Here is a 13,697-nt window from a genome sequence, read left to right as displayed (position 1 = left end):
ATGGCAGCCATCTTGGTAAACATTTCACCACAGGAGCCATGTTTTTCTAATCTTGTATTAGAGTATGCCCTCAAGAAACCCTTCTCCTTTCCATCAGCAGTAATATTTTCCACAGGATTTTCCTTAAAAGTCACACAAATCCCCTTTTTTTATCTACGTCACACTGAGTAGTGGTGATCTCCTTTTGAAAGACCGCTCCCAACTATTGCTAACAAGTATGTAAGTTTCTCAAGCCTGCCAAACTGAGGTATTCGCTCAGTTGTATTTGGAGTTGTGCCACATACATACCCCTGCTTCATTTGTCTCAATGACAGAGAAAGAAGCCTGGGCATGCTGATTCCCTTAAGCTGGAGGAGAATCTCCACAGTTGCTCTCCATGGGATTTCATGGTCAATTGCTCCCTAGAGCTGAAAGCAGAAACAGAATAGGGCCTAATAAAAAAACTCCCCAAAAGCTACATTTGGAAAGAGTATAACAAAGATGTATTATTTCAGCTCAATAATTTGAGTGTTGTTATATACCAGACCTCATGCCATGCGCTGGACATACAAAAATGAGTAATACAATATCTCTGCTATAGTGAAGTTCAGTCGGGTAGATAATAAAACTCATAAAAGGAATCAGAAATTCTGGTTTCTATCTGTGCCTTCAAGTTGTTCTCACTATTTAACATGAACATTTGTTTGTTAGATAACTGTTACTTTATTTAGAATATAAATGAAATACAAGGATAAAACAATGGATATATATGTATATGTGTATACACACACACACGCACACATATATATATATCCATTGCTATATATATATATATATATATACACATATATATATACACACATATATATATATATATATATATATAAGATTTTATTTATTTGACAGAAAGAGCAAGCACAAGCAGGGGGAACTGCAGGCAGAGGAAGAGGGGAAGGGAGAAGCAGACTACCCTACTGAGCCACCCAGCTGCCCTGAAACGGTGTTTTGGTTTTTTTTTTAGTATCAATGCATCATTGAGTTCCATTTTATACCAGTTCAATTCAGGCAATAACACAAAGCAAGTTTGTAAAAGTTTTTATTTTACTTTGATTCTCAGTAACAAGTAAAGAAAGGTTATAGAGCCTTCCATGTGTGCCTGATCTTCAGTGGGGAGGGCTGAGAGGCCAGAAGTAAAAGTTCCAGACTTGTTTACAGACATAAACCTAGAGCATAAGGAAAGGAGAAGTCAGTGGGAATGAACCTTATGAGCATGGATCCCCATTTTGCGGGAAACAGGCAGATGTCCTACTATGGGAAATATCTGAGACAGACATCAAAGTTTAATGAAAATGGCCTGGCATGTGATTTATCCCTCAGTCCCATGGTCAACAGATCTGTACTGTCTCCCAAGACAAAGACTAGAGGGAGGGCTTGCTTGGTCAAGTGAAAGAAGAATACTGTACTTCGAGTACCCACTTACTTAGATATGGGGATTGGGGAGGCAAAATGACCTGGAAGCAGCATCATTGGACTTTGCTGGACAGGCAAAGTCAGGTTGCTTGAGGGCAGACTCTAAAACAAGATTAGAAAAACATGGCTCCTGTGGTGAAATGTTTACCAAGATAGAAGATAGCTGCCACATTGGATATGGCCCAATACTCTGGGATCACTGTAAGGAATCTTGCCCGTAGAGCATAATTTGTAAGCAGCCTCCACAAGTAATGGTAAAAACCCATCAACAGCTACAACAGCAGAAGAGAGTGTTGAATGAAAACGTCAGGAGAAAAATGTCAGAAGAGCAACCTTCTGGATGATATGGGCTTGGCCTGGGATATCTACATAGCCCAGACCTGATTGGCTAGTTTGTAAAACAGTCCCTGGAAATAGTGGAGAGAGCAGGATTGGAAATGGAATATTACAGTTTCTAAGTAAATAAATTCCTCCACTTGGAAAATGGACCAACCTAGAGGTCCTTAGTTTATTCAAAACAGATGTATAGTAGAAGTTTGGTTTTAGCAAGATACTGTCCTTCAGTTTGGATTTTGTGGTTCCCTGGGGCACACGAATATATTCTACTAAATTAGAAAACACTTAGAAAAATAGGGATGTTGAGGTTATCTGATGGCTTCCTATCCCTCTTGCTTCCTGTGACCCCACCCTCTCCATAGGAATATCCGCCTGGAGAGTGCAGTCACTGGGAAGGAACAGATACCCAGAAAATGATAACAAGGAACTACTGGACCCTATGCTTTATGAAGTCAGGGACTGTGTCTGCTTTGTGCACCGTCAGATTTAATTCAAGAACAGTGGCTTGTGTGGGCCTTCTTCAGCAAATTGCTGAAGGAATAAAAGTGTGAACCTAATTGAAAATGGATGAGGAAAACTACGCACATTTTGACGGATCTAGTGTTTAGTGGAAATTCTCAGGGCATATACCTTAAAATGATGGATACAACATTTTTTAAACTATTTTTTAAATGCATGGCTAAACCTGGTAGAAAAGATGAAGTAATTGTAAGAGCCTGGAACTTATGAAAAGAAAATCATGTTATCCCCCCAGAGATCTATATATTAAACTGGATTCCCTGGTAAGGTGGGACTTAGGGTTGTTTCCCTTGGAGAGGGTCAGTGAATGTATGTTCTTTGTGTGGTAAAACAGATACTTGTTGATGAGAAGAACAGATTATGACAGAGGCAAGGCTACATGGTCGCCAAACTATATTTTCTTTTCCTCTGGGGCACCAAACTATCCACATCTTCCAGCCTCCTTTGCAGCTAGTTGTGGCCATGTGAGTGGGTTCTGGCCAATGGAATATGGGTGGAGTTGATATAAACTGTCTCCAGGCATGGCCCATATTTAAAAATCTCCTACATGATCCTTCACTCTCTCTCTCTTCCTTTGTTTGCCAGGTCCAGCAGATCCAGAGAACTCTGAGGTCCTAGGGGATGATAGACCTTCTAGAATGTAAGAAGTCTTGGTCCCTGAGTGACTGTGAGGAGCAAAGTCTTCCCCAACCCCAATTTATAACCCATACTGGACTATGAGCAAGAAATAAGTAAGAGATATGTCTTTGTAGTGCTGAGCCACTAAAATTTTAAGTTGTTTTTTTTTTTTAATTCCATAGCTATTGGCTTATCCTGAAACTATAGCAATGCTAAACCAAACCATCCAAAGAACGAGAAAAGAGGAAACATATTTCAAGCCATTCTGTGATATCAAAACACAACAAGAATAGTGCAATAGGGAAAATCCTGAAGTCAATCTCAAAGACAGGTAGAACAGTTCAAGTCCCAATTGCAGACCCTAGTAACTTGTAGAAAGGAATGATAAATTCTAATTTAAGGATATCGTGGAAATTTGAGAGTGACAAGATGGCTTTTGAGAGGAACTACATGAGTAAATGCATGAAAGCTTCAAAGAGGAGCTTGGGTTTTGAGTTTGTTCTATAGGCAATCAGGATTTGGCACAGGTTTCCATAAGAACATCATATGATTAACTATCTTATCCACTTATTATATTAAATATAAATTTCCCATCAAGTCTTAGTTAAGTAAAAACCTCAGAGCACAATAATTCAATTCACTTAAATCTGAACTTAATAAAATGAGCAAATATTTTCTTTGTGATACATCATGAACTAAGTAGACAGGAAGCCACCTCATTTTACCCCTTAAAACGATAGTGCTGGGGCACTTGGGTGCCTCAAGTCAATTAAGTGTCTGCCTTCAACTCAGGTCATAATCCCAGGGTCCTGGGATCGAGTCCTGCATGGGGCTCTTCGATCAGTGGGGAATCTGCTTCTCCCTCTCTTTCTTCCTCCACAGCTCCCCCTGCTCCTGCTTTCTCGTTCTGTCAAATAAATAAATATAATCTTTTTTTAAAAAATTAGTGCTTGGCTTATCACTGTTTAACTTATTGGCTCCTAAGTAAATAGCGGCTTAGTGAAATTTTTACATCTAAAAAGCAGTGCTCTCTTCGTCTGAGAGTCTCATAAATCCCTGTGAGAGAATAATATTGACTTTAATGTGCTTCTTATATCCAGCATCTAACCATTCTAAAGTGTCTGTTCCCAGGACACCTGTATGGCTCAATCAGTTGAGCATCCGACTCTTGGTTTCAGCTCAGGGGTCATGGGATGGAGCCCCTGAGTTGGGCTCATGTTCTGCAGGGAATCTGCTTGGGATTCTCTCTCTCCCTCTCCATTTACCTTTCACCATGCGTGCGCTCTCCCTCTCTCTCTCTCTGTCTAAGATAAATGGATAAATCTTAAAAATAAATAAATAAATAAATAAAATGCCTGTTCTCTTAAAAAAAAAATTGAGATCAACTAAAAGAGCGGGACTAAGGAGAATCCTTAAAAAGTGGATGGTGAGACTATGATAATCAGGTCTGACTGCACTTGAGCTAAGTGCTGCCAGTCATAGCTGACTCGCCCAGTTGATAACACTGAACATTCCACCAACCAGAGTAGGAACACAGGGGGCAGAATTCTAGGATACATGGGAGTTTTCAGAGAAGAAAACTTTAAAAAGTGAGAGTAGTCTGACTGTGACAGCTATCAACCTAATTAACCACCAGCCCTGATTAACCTTATCTACCCGGTCAGACAGCTTCCCTTGCTCCCTCACTGATACCTCTTCAGATCTCCAGAAACTCTGACCTCAGAGAATAGCTTTCTCAGTTGGTTTCAGTTATAACTTTAATATAAAATTTTTTTTGGCCTGTTTTGAAAAAAGCTAACAGACAAGGATAGACTCCCGAAAATAAGAGTAGTGTCTAAATCTTATGCCACAAAAAAAAATTAGTATCGGTGTCCAGAAGTTAGTCAGTGTTAGGGGAACGGACAGCAAAATCCATAGTACGGAACTCAAAACTTCCCCAAGGGTAAAAGTCATCTATAACATGCATGCAAATAAGAAAGAGTGAAAGAAAAGTAGTAATATGTAACTCTTTTTTTTTAAGATTTTATTTATTTATTTGAGAGAGAGCACATGCGTGATAGATCTTCCTCTGATAGACAGAGGAAGAGGGAGAAGCAGACTCCCTGCTGAGTGGGGAGCCCAATGTGGGGCTCGATCCCAGGACTCTGGGATCATGACCTGAGCTGAAGGCAGATGCTTAATCAACTGAGCCACCCAGGGGCCTCAGTAATTTTTAATAGCTGAATTGTTGGGCAAGTGGGTGGCTCAAGTCGGGCCCAGGTCATGATTCCAGGATCCTGGGATCAAGTCCTGCATCAGGCTCCCTGCTCAGCAGGGAGTCTTCTTCTCCCTCTGTCCCTTCCTCATTCCCACTTGCGCTCTCATGCTCTCTCTCTCTCTCCCTTAAAAATAAATAAATAAAACATTTTTTAAAAATAGCTGAATTGTTAAGTTATAATGTATTTAACTTGTCTCTCTACCAGTGGACATGTATGTAGTTAAAATTTTTTGCTTCCATAAGTAATGCTTAAAATAAAATTTATTTTCTTCTACATGTAAGTACATGTGCAGTTATATAAAATTAATTTCTAGAAGTGGAACTATTGGGTAAAAGAGTATTTGCATTCAAAATGTTTGTGTATGTTGCCATATAATGGTATTTTTCATGCCAAATTACTTCATGTGTCACTGTCCAGACTATGGATTGATTGGGTAAGAAATTGATGACTGTATTAGGGTTCTTTTTTTTTTTTTCAAAGATTTTATTTATTTGATGGAGATCACAAGTAGGCAGAGAGGCAGGCAGAGAGAGAGTGGCGGGGGGTGGTGGTGGCAGGGGGAAGCAGGCTCCCTGCTGAGCAGAGAGCCTGATATAGGGCTCAATCCCAGGACCCTGAGATCATGACCTGAGCCAAAGGCAGAGGCTTAACCCACTGAGGCACCCAGGTGCCCTTAGTCAGGGTTCTTGAGAGAAACAAAATCAATACAATATCTAGAAATATGTGTGTGTGTGTGTGTGTGTGTGTGTGTGTGTGTGTGTATGTGTGTGTGTGTGTGTGTGTATATATGTATGTATGTATGTGTGTGTGTGTGTGTGTATATATGGAGATTTAGTATAGGAATTGGCTCACATGCTTATGGAGGACAAGAGGCCCCACCATTTGCTACCTGCACATTGGGTAACAAGGAAAGCTGGTGGTATAATTCAGTCCAGGTCTGAAGGCCTGAGAACTAGGCGGTGTAACTCCTTGTCTCAGGTTGGAGGTCTGAGAAGGAGAATGGGGGACTATTAGTCTAAGTCCCAGAATCTAAAGACCCCCAAAACTAGGAGCTCCCATATCCATAGGCAGGAGAAAATGGATGTCCCGTCTCAAGAAGAGAGAAATAAAATTTGCCCCAACATCAGCTTTTTGTTCCATTTGGGCCCTCAGTGGACTGGATGATGCCTGCCCACAGTGGTGAAGGCAGATCTTCTTTCCTCATTTATAGATTCAGATGCTGGTCTCTACCTAAAGCATCCTCACAGACCCACCCAAGAATAATCCGGTCTATCCTTAGCCCAGTCAGGTTGATATATGTAAAATTAACCATGTTAATTGACTGGACTTGAGATGGCTGGAGACACAATGTGGGGGTGCACGTTTGGGGTGAGGGGTGAGGTTGAGCAGTTGACCATATCAGCATCCCTATGCAAGGAATGTTCTAGGACCCACTTTCTCTGCAGGTACTATGGATACCACAGGGACTCTGTTTGAATCATTCAATGATATTTTAGGTGCCGGGAAGTTAGGTCCTGTCTTGAATAGCCTAGAACATACGTAGAGAAAACCAGAAAACAGATTCTTTGAAAGAATGAGGTTACTCCAGGCATAATCACGGAGCCAATTTAAAGCTACTTCAAGGTGAAGTTTCCTTAGGCAGGGTCAGAAGAAGAGTAGAGACCTGTGTGTTTAGTCAGCTTTGATTTTTTTATATTTGGAAAGTTGCATTTTTTTAAACCAGTTTATTTGTATAGTCTCGAATTTATCTGTTGATTTTTATAGCTATATTTTTAAAATGTGTAATCTGCAGAAATATAGTGAAAGAAGAGAAGATAAGGAAAGATTTTGAGCAAAGCTAGGCAACAGATGAAGGAAATGGAAAGCTGATTGTGTCCAGACATAACAGTGGCAGGAGCAACAAAACTTTGGGAGATTCGGAATACTTTGTGATACTGACTGGTTGGTGTAGTGGTGAGTTAAATATTTTAGGATGAAGAGAGAAAATTGGGATTTGTTTGTCTCACACAAAAGTTTCTTAAACTTTCAGCAAAATATACAATTTTTTTTGCAACTGATGATCTTTAATTGGAGAGTATTTAGGAAAAAAATACAATGATTTAATTTTATACATTCAATTAGATGGGAATCTAAAATTTCTCTATTAATGTTTGGCAGTTTTCCATGTAGAACCCTCACATCACTTTAGTTAGATTTATTCCTAGGTGTCTGATTTTTTTATGCTGTTATAAATGGCATCATCTTAAATATTTCACTTTATAACTATTTTTTATTGTTGAATAGAAAGGCAAACGGTTTTTATATGTTTGCTCATATCTAGTGATCTTAATAAACTCAGTTTTTAATTCTAACTGTTTTTCTGTAAATCCTTTTGGATTTTCTGTGTACACTGGGGTTGTTTTAAGATCTACCCATGGGGCACCTGGGTGGCTCAGTTGTTGGGCATGTGCCTTTGGCTCGGGTCATCATCCCAGGGTCCTGGGATCAGCCCCGCATAGGGCTCCCTGCTTGGCGGGTGGCCTGCTTCTCCCTCTCCCACTCCCGCTGCTTGTGTTCCCTCTCTCGCTGTATCTCTCTCTGTCACATAAATAAATAAAATCTAAAAAAAAACAAAAAAAGTTCTTCCCATAAATTCTCTGAGACATCTCTCTTTGGGACCTAACCTAATTTCCCTCCATTGAGTGTGGACAGTACTTGGTAACCAGCTTTTCACAAAATAAAATGTAGAAATGACAGAGTGTGACATCCAAGGCAAAGTTAGAAAAGGCATTGTGGTTTCTAACTTGTCCTCTTTTAGAGCATTTGTTCTGGGAAGCAAGCTGCCAGACCATGAAGACCACCAAGCAACTCTATGGAAGGATCCACGTGGAAAGAACTGGGTGAGGTTTCCCACGAGCAGCCAGCAAGAAACTGAAGGCACTCTTGGAAGTGGCTGCTCTCGGACTCCCAGGAGAGCCTTTAAATGAGTGCTACCCTACCTGACATCATGCAATACCTTACACCAAAATCAACCAGCAAAGCCACGCCTCAGTTCCTGGTCCGTAGAACATGTGAGATAATAAAGCTTGTTGCTTTAAGCGGCTAAGTATGGTATAATTTCTTATGTAGAAATAAGTAACTAAAATATACACTATTATGCTTTGTTTTCTTATAATAATAGTTTTATTTCTCTCTTCTCAACCCTTTTATTGTTTTATTCCTTGTCTTAGTAGGATAGGTAGGATCACCGGGCTACAGGCGGAAGTGATCATATTGTGCCTTCCTCATTTCGAAGAGATTTCATGTATTTATCATTGTTTGATGGTTATGATAGGCTTTTTTGGTAAATGTCCTTCATCAAGGTAATAATAACGCTTTCTATTCTAAATTTCTAAGAGTTTACTTTTTATTTATTTTTAATTTTTTTAGAGAGAGAGAGAGTGTGTATGTGTGTGCACATGTGCACAGGCGAGTGCATTAATGGAGGAGGAGGGGCAAAGGGAGAGAGAGAGACAAAGAATCCTAAGCAGGCTCCAAGCCCAGCCCAGAGCTGACAAGGGGCTCAATCTCACTACCGTGATATCATGACCGAGCCAACATCAAGAGCTGGACCTTTAACCGACTGAGCCACGCAGGTATCCCTACTTTCTCTTTTTTTAAATAAAGAATAGGTGTTGAATTTAATTAATATAATCATATATGACTTATTTCCTTTATCTGGTTATGAGGTGAATTATATTAATTGATTTTAGAATGTTAAACCAACTTTGCACTCCTATAATAAATTCAACTTGATTGTGATGTGTTATATTTATACCTACTGCTATATTTGATTTGCCAGTATTGTATTTAGGTTTTTTCCATTTTCATTCATAAGAATAAATGGACTATAACATTACCTTTTTTTTTATTAACATATAATGTATTATTTGCCCTGGGGGTACAGGTCGGTGAATCATCAGTCTTACACATTTCACAGCACTCACCATAGCACATACCCTCCCCAAAGTCCATAACCCAACCACCCTCTCCCTACTCCCCCACCCCCAGCAACCCTCAGTTTGTTTTGTGAGATTAAGAATCTCTTATGGTTTGTCTCCCTCCTGATCCTTTTCAATAGTATCCTTACCAGGTTTTGATATCAAGATTATGTTGGCCTTATAGAACAAGCTGGAAAGTTTATACTCATTTTCTATTTTCTGGAAGTTTATGTAAGGTTGGAGATATTTTTCCTTAGTGTATAAGTCATTCACTAATAAAGCTATCTGGGAAAGGTTTAGTTATGAGTTTATATTTTTATTTTTTATAAAATATTTCATAATATTTTAATATTATATTAATTAATATTATATTAATAAAAATATAAAATATTTTTATTTGTATTAAAGTCTCAGTAAGTTGCATTTTTAAGGAATTCTTTATTTTTGCATTTTCAAATTTATAGACATTAATTGTTCATAATGGTTTTATTAAGACCAAAAACAACAGGCTAAATAAACAGGTTATTTTTTTTCCAGTTTGGTAGCATGATCTATTCGTTAGATCACAGAACAATTTCAGTAAAGAGAATTGCCAGAGGAAAGGATGAGAAACAAGAACCGGGAAACAATGTAATACAGGGAACTGAAAACCACTTCTAAATAAGTATTTAACCAGTTGTTTGGAATATCATGGGGTTTGTTCTAAGCAGGTGGAATTTTCTGCTATGATTACCTTTATATATTTAATGATATCTGCCTCCTTTAAAATTCTTTAAGCTACATTCTAAAACCAGTTTGCTAGAAGAGGATTGAAATCTTAGCTCTCAACCATTCTTACTGGCTTAGTGCTATCTTGTAAGTCCTTCTGGAAGCCTGTTTTTGTACTCCCAACCAATTCAGATGGAAATCGTGGTAATGGTCAACAGAGTAAAGATGTGCTGGGCGATGGAGTTCCATCTAAAAGTTAGGGAGGAGTGCAAGTTCACTGCATTGGCAAAACGGCAATGGCTACAAGTGACGCTCTTTGCTGTATTATTACTAATTTAACTTTCAGGTTTCCTTTTTGTTCTTGTTATTTTTGTTCTTGTCATTTTCTGCACCTTTCCGATATTATCTACCTTTAAAACAAAACAAAACAAAAAAATCAAACTTTTTTTTAAAGATTTCTTTAAAAAAAAATTTCATTTACTTATTTGAGAGAGAGAGAGAGAGAGAATGCACACAAGCAGGGGGGAGGGCAGAAGAAGAAGCAGGCTCCCCACTGAGCAGGAGCCCCATGTGGGACTCGATCCTAGGACCCTGAGATCATGACCTGAGCTGAAGGCAGACGCTTAATGACTGAACCACCCAGGCATCCACAAAATCAAACTTTTTAAAAGGATTTATTTATTTGAGAGAGAAACAGCGCAGAAGGGAGGGGCAGAAGGAGAGGGAGAGAGAGTCTCAAGCAGACTCCATGCGGTGTGCAGTTTGACCTGGGGCTTGATCTCAGGACCCTGAGATCTCACCCTGAGCCAAAACCTGAGCCAAAACCAAGAGTCCGAGGCTTAGCCAACAGTGCCACCCCGGTTCCCCCCCAAAATAAAAAATATTTTTTTTTAAGATTTTTCTTTATTTATTTGACAGACAGAGAGAGATCACGAGTAGGCAGAGAGGCAGGCAGAGAGAGAGGGAAGCAGGCTCCCCGCTGAGCAGAGAGCCCAGTGTGGGGCTCCATCCCAGGACCCTGAGATCATGACCTGAGCCGAAGGCAGAGGCTTAACCCACTGAGCCACGCAGGAGCCCTTCCAAAATAAAATTTTTAAAAATTTCCCTCTCACCTTCTGTCATACAACCTTTTTGGTTTGTTTTTTGTTTTTTATTTTTAAGTCAAATTCCTTTCTCTGACCCTCAGACGCCTTAGGATTTGGAGTCTAGCCATTGTATCTGAGCATCTCATGACTGTTTCTCTACCCTTTCCCCAGTTCATCACTAACTCTTGACTATTCATGCCTCCGATCCGCAAATCAAGGCTTTATACCTCCCGCCACGCAGATTGTCATTTCCCTTTGACATTATCTCAAGTTCAGCTAAATTGTCTAACTCTGTTACCAGTGGCCTGTGAGTTGACAAGGCACTCCACTTGACCCTTTGTACTAGAGAAGGTATCCTTTGATGTCAGTAAGACTTTTCAGTATGTCAAGTTTGCTGGAGAATTGGTAAACATTTAAAGGAAGAGATAGAAACATGGGAAATCAGTTTGTCATTATTTCTATTTCATTTCCCTTATAATCTTACAGAAAAGTCTATAATCCTCTATTTATTATGAGACTATAACCATGTAAACTACTTTGAAGTTATGACTTCAAAAAGGTTTTCAACATCATGAGGTCTAACAGGGCAGAGAAGACTTACTTTATTATAAGTCTTATTTAATCAGCAAAGAACTCTGATAATTTACAAAGTTTCTAAACAAAATTATCTAAACATCTGGAAGCTATTAAAGAACAGAGGAAGTTATGCCACAGTTACATTTAGGAAGGTATTTTTATTATAAATTCCTTGTAAAGTAAGTCTGTGAAAAATAAAACTAAATTATCATTACCACTTTACTCAGATTTCTCATATTAATAGGACCTAGACATTTAAAAATATTATTGTTGAAATGTAGGTTTATTCTTTGGGAGACCAGTGGCTAACAATAATGTAAGATACCATTTACTTACATTTGCATGTTAACCATATTAAAATATTACAGAATTAGCTTTAAATTCCAACTCATTGCTTACTAGTTGCATGAACTCTGGCAAGGTTTATCAACTCAGAGCCATGATATTCTCCTCCATATGGCACAGAGATGCCCTTTCAACAGAAGATGATTAAATAATGTAATACCTGGAAGTGCCTAGCACAGCACCTAGCACTAGGTATATATGCTCGATAAATTTTTCCCCTTTGTGTTCCTTCCCTTCCGTTTTGCTGCCTCCTTCTTTTTACCACTGGTGTCAATATGGGACCTTGGCTTTTCATTTCAGAGTCTAAGGGGATGGTGCATAAGGGTTTTTTAAGAATTCTCTTACTCTTTATATTTTCCCATTGTTACCAACTGCTTAAATACTGGAAATCCCCAAGAGGATTATGTGTTTATTTCAGGGACAGAAGTGCAGGGGAAAAGTATAGATCAAGGCAGAAAACTCGTTTTCTACCGAGTCCTGTTCTGAACCTTACAATACCTTAGATTTATAATACTGCCTCATTTTTACCCTACTAGTCAGGTCTGCCTGACTCTAAAATGCGTGTTCTTTTTGCTCAAACGTGCCTCCACTTGCTTTTATACATGTGTCTAAGGGACAAATGATTCCCCACAGTAGTAGGAGGACAATGCATGTTGAGTTTTAAACCGCTGGCTTAGCAAATGGATGCAGAGGGCCAGGACAGATCTGAGGAGGGGGCCATTTAAAAACAAAAACTGAAAGGGGAAAACCCAAGGCATATATATAAATCAAGAGCAGTGTTGCCTGAGCAACTGTTCACCGATTCCCTGAACCGTGGAAAGGTTGATGAAAATAATAGCCGAAAATCAGAGCAAGGCCTGAGGCCAGGATGTGCCAAATTCAAGGCAAAGGCCATCAGCTTAGGCTGAGCTGTAAGTGGAAGATGCATTGAAAGGAAGTTGAAAAATCTATCAAAGAACGGAGTGTGGGATGCATGATGCCAGGTGACTCGTGATTTAAAGCCCCAGAATACCGTGGAGCCTCCCCAAACTAGGGAGAACTCCTTCAAGACCATCAATCAAGCTGGACAAATGGGGCTGAAAGGCAATACTTTCCTACTTACAGTCAGCTCCCGGTCTAGTCTCTGTTCTTTAAGGAGTGTTCCTGCTCCTGTGAGCCATGCCTATCAGCCGGGCACACATTATTATATATTTGTTTTATGAATGATGATAGGGAACAGAAAGTATCAATTTCATAACTCAGTGTCTATAGTTGTCTTTCTCTTGGGTATATCTTTGCCATGACTCCTGCTATTTAAAAAAAAAAAATTAAGTGTAAGTAGCCAAGTTAAACTATCATTCTTATGTTTATCTAGAAAGTGTGTCACTAAGTAGTGATGAGTAAAATTATGGATTCTGATCAGATAGATCTGGTTCAGGCCTTAGTTCTACCCTTTACAAACTGAATGACTTTAAGCAAATGACCTAACCTTTCTAAATTTCAGGTTTTTCACCTGTAAATATGGTTTTTTTTTTAAAGATTTTATTTTATTTATTTGACAGAGAGAGAGATCACAAGTAGGCAGAGAGAGAGGGGGAAGCAAGCTCCCTGCTGAACAGAGCCCGATGTGGGGCTCGATCCCAGGACCCTGGGATCATGACCCGAGCAGAAGGCAGAGGCTTAACCCACTGAGCCACCCAGGTGCCCCAAATATGGGTATTTTTGATAGAAGCTAATCCAATTGTAGGTTGACAAACTGAGATGTCAATATCAACCAGAACACTTCAGACCAAATCATCTAAACTCTGCCTTTTACTTACCACTATCAAAACCAAGGGCATTGTCTTGTTGACTGTACCTTCACA

Source organism: Martes martes (genome assembly GCF_963455335.1).
Source record: "Martes martes genome assembly, chromosome: 6".
In the NCBI taxonomy this organism is placed as follows: Eukaryota; Metazoa; Chordata; class Mammalia; order Carnivora; family Mustelidae; genus Martes; species Martes martes.
Note: the sequence above shows the minus strand (reverse complement) of the source record.